This window comes from Herpailurus yagouaroundi, unplaced genomic scaffold (assembly GCF_014898765.1).
Source record: "Herpailurus yagouaroundi ecotype Mexico unplaced genomic scaffold, PumYag 221, whole genome shotgun sequence".
Lineage (NCBI taxonomy): Eukaryota > Metazoa > Chordata > Mammalia > Carnivora > Felidae > Herpailurus > Herpailurus yagouaroundi.
In genome coordinates, this window is record NW_024412452.1 from 5,991,547 (window position 1) to 6,001,735 (window position 10,189).

Below are 10,189 nucleotides of genomic sequence, written 5' to 3' on the forward strand. Positions count from 1 at the left end.
ATATACATATACATATACATATACATATACATATACATATACATATACATATACATATACATATACATTTCGTATACGTATATAAAATGTATATTTTATATACGTATACAAAATATACAAATGTATATTTTATATACGTATACAAAATATATATGTATATGTTATATACATGTATACGTATATATACATATACGTATATAAAATGTATATTTTATATACGTATACAAAATATATATGTATATTTTAATGTTTATTTATTTATTTTGAGATACAGAGCATGTGTGTGCATGAACAGGGGAGGGGGCAGAGAGAGAGGGAGAGAAGAATCCCAGGCTCTGCTCTGTCAGTGCAGAGCCCAACTGTGAGCACAAACTGTGAGATTGTGACTTGAGTGGAAATCAAGAGTCAGACATTCAATTAACTGAGCCACCCAGGTGCCCCAAGTCTTCTACATATTTTTGATATGACTATTGCATGACATTAGTTCAGTTGTGACTGAAGTAGGCAAAAATAATTGTTAGAAATTAACGGAATATTTTAAATTAATGAAATGTTTACTTTCCACCCTTTTTCTTTAAATCCAAAATATTTTAGAAAACCCAGATCCAATTATGCACATTGCCTAATCCATACCTTTTTTCACTGTGGTGGTGTCTGCTTTGATATATTGTAGATAATGTTTCACAGACTAACAGAAAGAGATGAATTTTAAGATCAAGCAGATTTGAATTTTACAATTTCTTAACTTCTTGGGGATTCGGTTTCCTTTCCTCCAAAAATAAGGTACTAAACTTTTGATTCTAGCCTGCAAAACGGAGATAATAATTTCTGACTTTAGCCAAATATAACAATTTAAAGCACATACAACACGAGTTCCACAACATCAACAACAACAAAAATATATGCCTCTGTGTGGGGGCCTGATATTCAGGACTGGGAATGAAGGGGGATCTCAAAGCCACAGTGGGAAGTTATTTCCGATGACTCTGTGGGTACATGGATGCTGAATAAAGGCTCTGTGAGCAGGACCTGAGGTATTATGAATCAGTAGGGAACTGAGACTGTGAAAATCAACTCTTTCAAGGAGGACTAGAAAAGCTTTTAGAAAACTAGGAACTAGAATGAAATATCTCAATCTGATAAAGGACATCTACAAATAATCTTATAATTGATGTGACATTTGGTGGTTAAAGACTGTTTTGGGGGCATCTGGGTGGCTCAGTCAGTTAAGTGTCCCACCTTGGCTTTGGTCATGATCTCATGGTTTGTGAGTTCAAGCCCTGTCTGTGCTGACAGCCTGGAGGCTGTTTTGGATTCTGTGTATCCCTCTTTTTCTGCTTCTCATCCACTTGCATTCTGTCTCTTTCTCTCTCTTTCAAAATTAAATAAACATAAAAAAAAAAAAAGACTGTTTCCTCCCAGGATTAAAAATATGGCTCTTATCACTTCTTATTCCACAACATACTGAATTCATAGTGTAATAGAGCAAATGAAAAATGTAAAATGCATATATCTTAGAAAAGAAAATAATGAAGCTATTCATAATCAACATAATTTTGTATTAAAATGGAAAAAAAACTCAGTTCTTTTCTACTGTGTGTTTCTTCCCTGTGTGTCTTCTTTGCTACTCACACAAAACCACTTCTGGTCACTAAATGTGTGAAGGTTTTTCTCCATATCAACAAACAATTCTTGAATACCAGCAGGGTGTCCAGAAAATACCAGCAGGGTGTCAATTCCAACATTATCTTACTGGGAGATAGCATTAGATTCCATAGGCTAAGGGCTCAATCCTACAAGAATGCTCCCACTCCACTTCAGGTGCCAATCTTAAATAGTAGGCCTCTAGGTTACCGGCAACTTCTGTCCAATTTGGCTACAAATAGGAGGTTCCCACAATCCTCTCCTTAAGTTTGATTAATTTGCTAGAGTGGCTCACAGAACTAGGGAGAGATACCTACTTATGTTTACAGCTCATTAAAGGATATGATAAAAGATACAGATGAACAACTAGATAAAGAGATACATGGGGTGAAGTCTGGGAAGGTCCTGAGCATATGAACTTCTGCCCCCCAAAGAGTTTGGGTGTGTGATCCACCCATTGTGGTTGTATTCACCAAACTGGAAGCTCTCACAATCCCCTACTACTGAGATATTATGGAGGCCTACTCACATAGGCATTATGAATTTTTAACTCCATTTATAGCTCCTCTCTCATCTTTCAAGGATAGTGGGCGAAGCTGAAAATTCCAAGTTTCCAGTCATGGTTTGGTCTTTCTGATAACAAGTTCTCATCCAGTAGCCATCCAGGAGCCCACCCAGAGTTATTTCATTAGAATAAATATACTCCTAGTACTCTTATACTTAGGAAATCACAAATTTGAGAAGCCCCATGTCAGGAAATATATATTTCTTATTATAAATCAGAATATCACACCCATATAGAAAAATCCCAAAGAATCCTCAAGAGAGCTATTAGAACCATATTTGTGTATTAAAAGTTGTAGGATACAAAGCTTATATGCCAAAACCAAGTGCCAGTGATCAATGAACAAGTAGAAACTAAAATTTAAAATTAGTACAACAAATAGTACTAAAAATTAGTATGTTGAGTCCTACCATACACTCATAAAAGATTTCAAAGATTAACTCAATAGTTGGGGACATATATTGAGATCATAGTTTGGAAAAATCAATATTGCTAAGATGCCAGTTCTCCCCAAGTTTATCTATAGATTTAACCTCAGAATTATTTTTCATGGAAATCAGCAAGCTGGTTCTAAAATTTATGTGGAAAGATAAAGGAATGAAAATAATCTAAATGATGTTGAAAAATAATTACAAAGATGGAAGACTCACAATTGGATATCCATATGAAAAAAACAAAAATGAAAATTTCAATACCTTATCTTATATAAAAATCAACTCATAATGTATCATAGACCTAACAAAAATTCTTTAAACTATAAATGTCCTGGAGAGATACAGGAAAACATCTTTGTAACCCTGAATTCATTAAATATTTATTGTATATAACAACAAAAACACACCCCTAACAGAAAAAAATAAGGAACTGAGTTTCATCAAAATTATGAACTGCTACTCTTCAAAAGATACTGTTAAGAGAATGATGACACATGACATCAACAGGGAGAAAATATTTTCAATAATTCTATGTAATAAAGGATTTGTAGAAAGAGAATACATAGAATTCTCAAAATACAATAAGGCAATGTTCAAATCAATAAAAAATGGCAATTTTTTAAAATTTATTTTGAGAAAGATACAAAGAGAAAGCTGGGGAAGGGCAGAGAGAGAGAGGGAGACAATCCCAAGCAGGCTCCATGCTGTCAGTACAGAGCCGGATACAGGACTCAAACTCATGAACAGTGAGATCATCATCTGAGCCAAATCAAGAGTTGGATGCTTAACCTACTGAGCCACCCAGATGCCCCTGAAAATGGCAAAATTTTTGAACAAACACTTCCTCAAAAAAGATATTCTGATGGGAAATAAACGCATGAAAAGATGCACAGCCTCAGTAGTCACTAAGGAAAAATGAAAATTAAAACCACAATGATATATTATTATACAATTTTAGAATGGATCAATAAAAACCAAAATAAATTAACAAAGACACAGACAACAAACAACAAAACGAAAATTATCCATACCAAGTACACGTATGTATGCAGTATCAGAATTACCACTGATTTTGGGTGAAAATGCCACCTGTTATAGCCATTTTGGAAAACACTGGTGATTTTTTATAAAGCTAAATATGAACTTACTACCCATGAGTTTCACTTGGGGTTTTATCCCTTTTCTCTGAGTACACATGACTGGTCAAGACGGATGCAAGGAAATACAGATTTTGCATGGAGAAAATGCTATGGAATATGAGGAGTAAAGTTCATACTAAATGAAATAGAATTAATTATCAAGCATTAATAAATGAAAATTAAAAAATAAAGGTCAAATAGGTATAAATCAAAACTAATTGGAAATGTATAATATGAAAAATACTGAAATAGTTAAAAAGCGCTCAAATATGGACACATAGAATGAACATAGCCAAAGATCAAATTGGTATATTGTAAATCAAATGAGGAACTGTACTATGAAAACATTACAAGTCCTAATTTAAGAAATAAAAAACTTAAGTAAGGTACACATAAATACCTATGAATCCAATAATAGGAAAAATAAGTCAAAAGGAAGAGAGATTTGAAGAAATGATTACCACAAATATTTTTTGGGAAGCAAAACAATATGAAATAAATGATGCAACAATAAAACAAAAAGAAATTAGGACAGCTTTTTAATAAAAGCCATGGTTAAAAGAAAAAAAATAAAGCTACATTTTCAAGGTTTTGAAGGAAATAAATTACATTCTATTACCTTATATCTGGTTCACTATCTTAACAATAAAATATTAGAATATAGTATTTCAGACATAGAAGACAGGAGAACAAACAAGAAAAGGAAGAAATCTAATAAACTATCCAACAATCCCTCACCATCTATACGCACATGCAGGACTAAAATTCCATATGCCAGGGCGCCTGAGTGGCTCAGTCAGTTAAGCATCCCACTAAGGCTCTGGTCATGACCACAGTTCATGAGTTGCAGCCCCCTTTTGGCTCTGTGCTGACAGCTCAGAACCTAGACCCTACTTTGGATTCTGTGTCTCCCTCTCTCTCTGCTGCTCCCCCACTCACTCTGTCTCTCAAATATAAATATTGAAAAAAAATGTTTTAATTAATTCCATATGCTATCAGTAAGGCAGGGAAACATGGAGTTGAGGGTATGTTAAAGAGGATTTGTTTTTCAGGGAAATATTATAGATATTTAAGCATGGAGAGAGGAGAAATAAATAAAGGTATGATTATTAGGGGAAACATCAAATAGAGATGAAATGATTAATTTTCAGTCCAACAATTGCAATTCCTTCTACCTAGCTGAAGGCAGTAAAGAAGAAGATAAAAAGGAAGAGCAAATGAAAATTTATAAAATATAAAGCATGAAAGAAACACATATGTCTCAAAATAACAACAGTCACAAGAGATTAAATGAATTAGCTTTAATAATCAAAGTGGAGATAGTCTCAGACTGGACAATCACATGAGATTCAATACTTTGTAGTTTAAACTAACAGACTTTAAACATGATCTAGAAAAAGTTAAAATAAAGGATTAGAAACATATTATGGTCAGTGAGAAGAAAGCTTGGGTAAAACATTTAATTTCAGAGCAGAATACAATTTAAGATGAAAAGCATAAGAAATAAAGAATATTATTCTCTGATAAAGTAAAAATTATGAAGACAGTATTTGCAATGGCCAAGTAGGCTTCCTTCAAAATAAGAATAACTAGCAAAGATAGGAACAACATAAATCAATATTTATGTTGGAATTTTAATCATTGTTAGAAAAAAAAGATGAAGCCAAAAAAAAAAAAAAAAAGTAGGACGTGTGTGTGTGTGTGTGTGTGTATGTGTGTGTGTGCACGTGTATGGTGTGTGTATGAAAAGTAAGATCCTATCAGTGGAGAGAGAGAGAGACAGAGATCTTATATGAGATATAGAGAAAGCACTACTTTTTGAATCACAAGGATCTATTATAAAAATCACTGTATATAAGACCAAAAGGAGTCTCCAAAATGTAATAAACATCAGAGTGTACTCAGAACCTCAGATGAGTTATTTATTTTTATTTTAAATGTGTAGAGGGGCACCTGGGTGGCTCAGTTGGTTGAGTGTCTGATTTTGGCTCAGGTCATGATCTATTGGTTTGTGAGATCAAGCCCAGTGTTGGGCTCTGTGCTGACAGCATAGAACCTGCTTGGGTTTCTCTATCTCTCTTTCTCTCTCTGCCCCTCTTCCACTCATGTTCTCTCTCTCAAAATAAATAAACAAAAAATAAATAAATAAGTAGAAATGGCTTCCAGTGTTGAGAGTATTCTAAGAGTTGTAGCATACAGACAACTTTTATAATAAATATTGGTATAAATAATAAGATTTATATATTTTGAGAATCAAAAACTCATAAATCATTTTTATTTAAAAATTTTTAATGAACAAGTATATCATTTTGTTATTTATTTACTTATTTCTTTTAATATTTATTTATTTTTTTTGAGAGAGAGAGCAAGCTGGGGAGGGGCAGAGAGAGACAGAGACACAGAATCCAAAGCAGGCTCAGCCGAAGTCAGACACTTAACCTTCTGAGCCACCCAGGTGCCTCAGGGTGAGATGATCATTGTTATCCATTTAAGCAAGGACCCCAGACCTAGCCCACCATTAACACCCTGTTCCTGTATTTTCTGAGAGCTGCAGTGACAAAGCTACCTTTTCCAGGGCTCATTTCTACCCTCTGCTGGCTCATGGTGGTCCTGATGTGCCTGGGGAAGGAAGCTGAGACATGTCTTGGCCCAGGAAAGGTTGTACCCCCTTAGTAGCCCTACCCCCAGGTATTTTGGAGAGACATCCTCCTGTCACCTGCCTGAACACCCGTATCTTGTTCTGAGTGCCATGATGGAGGACAGAGTGGTTGGGCCAGCCTACAGGGAGCCCGAAAAACAAAACAAAAGAACTCATTCCGGATCATGACAACTCCAATTCTTTCTTTATATTAATAATTTCATACAGTGTAAATAGAACACACCTCACAGGACACACTTTATAACTTTCTGTATTTTGTTCCATTTACAACGATAAAAAAATCTTCAATTGCCATATGTTTATAACTGTTCTCATACTATCAGTCACTTAGCTTGGGAGGGTCATGCTATTGAGGGCAAGTTTATTTGTATAAGTGAACAAAACTATGCTATGTGCATATAATGAGAAGTAAAAAAAAACACAAAGATAAGGAATATAGAGAGAGATAGTTCAATTGAATGTGAGTTTAGTCCCTGCATGCAGAGCCAGCAGAAAAAATAAGCTGTCTATATGCTAAGTGAAGAGTTTTGTGACCAAAAATAAAACCATAGGAGATAGAACTTGAAAGACTGTTATTATCTATTAAAATGTGCTTTTCAGATACACTGAGCTCACCTAGGATCTACTAACAGTGAGTTTCTTTTCATAATCTTGCCATTGGAACTAACATGTTTTAGGAAAGAAAAACGAGTCTGATGGGCAAGATAGCACTGTGCTTGATAATCATTTCTAGAATTTTGATTTAACTGTATGCAGCATTTTGGAAAGGCTTGGTGGCCTTGCACTGCATTTGGGAATCAGAGTGAATTGCACTTGAGAGCAGTGCCACTTGGCTAGAACTTCAGAGACTTTTTCTTAGATAAATTGAGAAGAGCAAGAAACAAGACAGATAGAAACTAGCACAGGGATACAGGTAAAGTACAATCATGGATATTTGAAATTCTGTTAATGACATCAGCTCTGCCATTCCCTACTGTGTACCACGCGTAGAATGTTTTTTGTCATTCTACGTCAAAAAAAAAGGACACTTCTGTTTGAAACTTTATCAACCATATATTAACAGTGCAGGTCACAGAGTAGCTCTTTAAAATTCTGTCTTATTAAGAAGAGAGAAACTTCATTTACACAAGCTGATATTTTTGTGGTTTCAACTGATATTATGAGATACACCTTATTTACTTGTTAGTTGGCGGGATTATTTTGTTGCTTAATAATCAGAAGAAGCTGGTTTGTCTTCTGACTTGAAGGCTAGTGCAGGAATATGAATTCTGATTCTGTAAAAAAAATTCATGTTCATGTGTTCTTTTCCTTCTAATGAAGCATCACTGAGGGCAGCTTTGTCTAAATTTAGGAAAGAGATTAAACGGCCTCTATCATCCATTCCACGATTTACCAATCGTACCTGATGAGCTTCTCCTTTTAATTAACCCTAATCACAACTTCACTGCCTTTATTCCAGAGTTGGAGAATAACCAATCACTATCTTTCAGCCTTTGTTTTCCTGATTTAACCATTGTGGTTCTTACAATTTGTCACTGCAACATTCAAGAGAGTATTTTACCCTGAATTTCCAGTCTTTTTCAGAAGTGTATCCAGAGTAAAACTTGATCTTTCTTTTGGAATATGTTTCTCCTGCTAGTCCCTTTAGAACTTTCCTTTTTAAAATTTTAGCTCAGATGTCACCACCTTTTTGAAGTCCCCTTGACTACTTCCTGGCTGACTTAGTGTGTCTTTTTCTATGACACAACTGCACTTTGAATATATTTGCATTTCATAGAAATTATCATTTATTCTGTTAGTGTTCACATATTTGTCTTTGAACTGTATTGTGAGCAAGTTACTTGGGAGTAGCTACCTAGCTAACTTGCCCCACTGGGCCCTCCCCGTCCCTGCCATGTTAGGGTTCCTAGGGCTTAGAAAAGGAAAAAGTCATCATTTAAATATATTTTCTAATGATGGAAGAAAGCACATGAAATCAGCATTCCTTTTTACTCACATTCCCCATAATCGCATGTGGTACTTCTCTTAACCAGCCATAGGTTCTTCATGTCTGGTACACACAAGAAAAGGAGACAGTCAAGACTTTACTTAACTAGGTAATCTCCATGCTATGCCTGGAAAGCACTTTCTGATGCATAGATGGAGGTGGAATAATTTATTTTATCATTGCTCTGAAAATATCTTTATAATTATCAATGTTGCCATCAAGGAATCTATAGTCAGATATTGTCACATGTACACTGTATATCCAAGACAAATTAAATATAAAGTTAAATTGAAACTCCAGAGGAAATACATGCAACTCAATATGTGATTTAGCAAAAAATATTTTTTTGCTTGAATTATGTCTTTTTAAAGTAATTTGATGAACATTCAGATTAACTGAGCATATAATTTTACTTAGTTTTTATGATTTTGTAGGTTAGACTAAAGCTAAAGCAACTGTGTAAAAATGGAAAAGATTACAAATATTTTATCTAAAATGAAAACAAAATATCAACTTTATGTTTTGTCTTTGAGAGGCAGAGTAAATGAAAATATTCTAATAGCCACTATATAAGATGTCAGAGGAAAGCTGAATCCAAAAACCTGGTCATTAAAAACTTACAAAATCCAGCAAGATTGAAGATCTCACTTGTTTATATTAAGTTACTAACACTATGTAGCCTTATTTCCTAAGACTGATTATCACTTTTCATTCACCTATATACCCAAATAGGGAGCAGGATAGGGAGTTATGGGATAGATATTTATACTTGTCCCTCAGCGATAAAGCAGTGAGCACTGGCTTAAATATCCCTTTCAGTTGAAGTCTTTTCCTTTTTGGTAAATACTGCATCAGTTAGAAACAAAATTATTAGATAGAATTTCCCTTCCTCCCTCTCTTCTTTCATAATACGGTGTCTGGATGTAGTGGAAATGAGTCTTCATAGTAACTGTTGGCAGGAGAGAGGAAGTGCAAACCCTGCAAGTCTCTATGGGGCTCCAGCTGAGCTGTTGCAGCTCCAAAGTTGTAGACTTCTGTCTACGCAGCAGCCTCTGCCACACACTGACCCCACTTGTGACACGCAAGGTCCTGACTGGCTTTTGCGTATGGGCTGGTGTGCAATGCTGCTGACAATTGACCACATATTTGTCAATCTCTTGTCATAGTGTTTTCCACACATAGCAGCCTCCCCTTCCCAACCACAGGTCTCTGATAGTTCCTTACATATTTTTCACTGTTCTATATCCTGTGCATAAACCATGGAGAAGCAGCTGTATTATCCCATGTGATTGATCTCACTTATCCCTTTCCACCAACCATGATTTATTGGTCTGGCACCATTTAAGCATAGCACCAAGTAAATATGGAACCTCTCCTGAGACTTGTAGCCCACCCAAACTTCAAGCAATGCTTAGGACAATCGGCTACTGGCTCTAGTATCTTCAGGGTCCCCACATATGTCTGAATATTTTCACTAGCTATAATTACCCACTTTTCCTTCCCACTGTCTCTGAGGCTGCAAAGGTAGAATTTTTGCCTTTTGGATTTTTCGCCAATATCGTTTCTATCATATTATCACTTAAATCTATTTATCTTCACTTATCATAGCTATCTTCATAGTAGCTGTTCTCAATTTTTATTGTGCAATAGAATCACCTGAGGCTGGGTGATGAAGCACAGATTACTAGCCTTCATTCTTAGAGTTTCTTTATTGAGTAGTTCTGGGAAGAAGCCCAAGAATTTACATGTCCAAAAATTCCA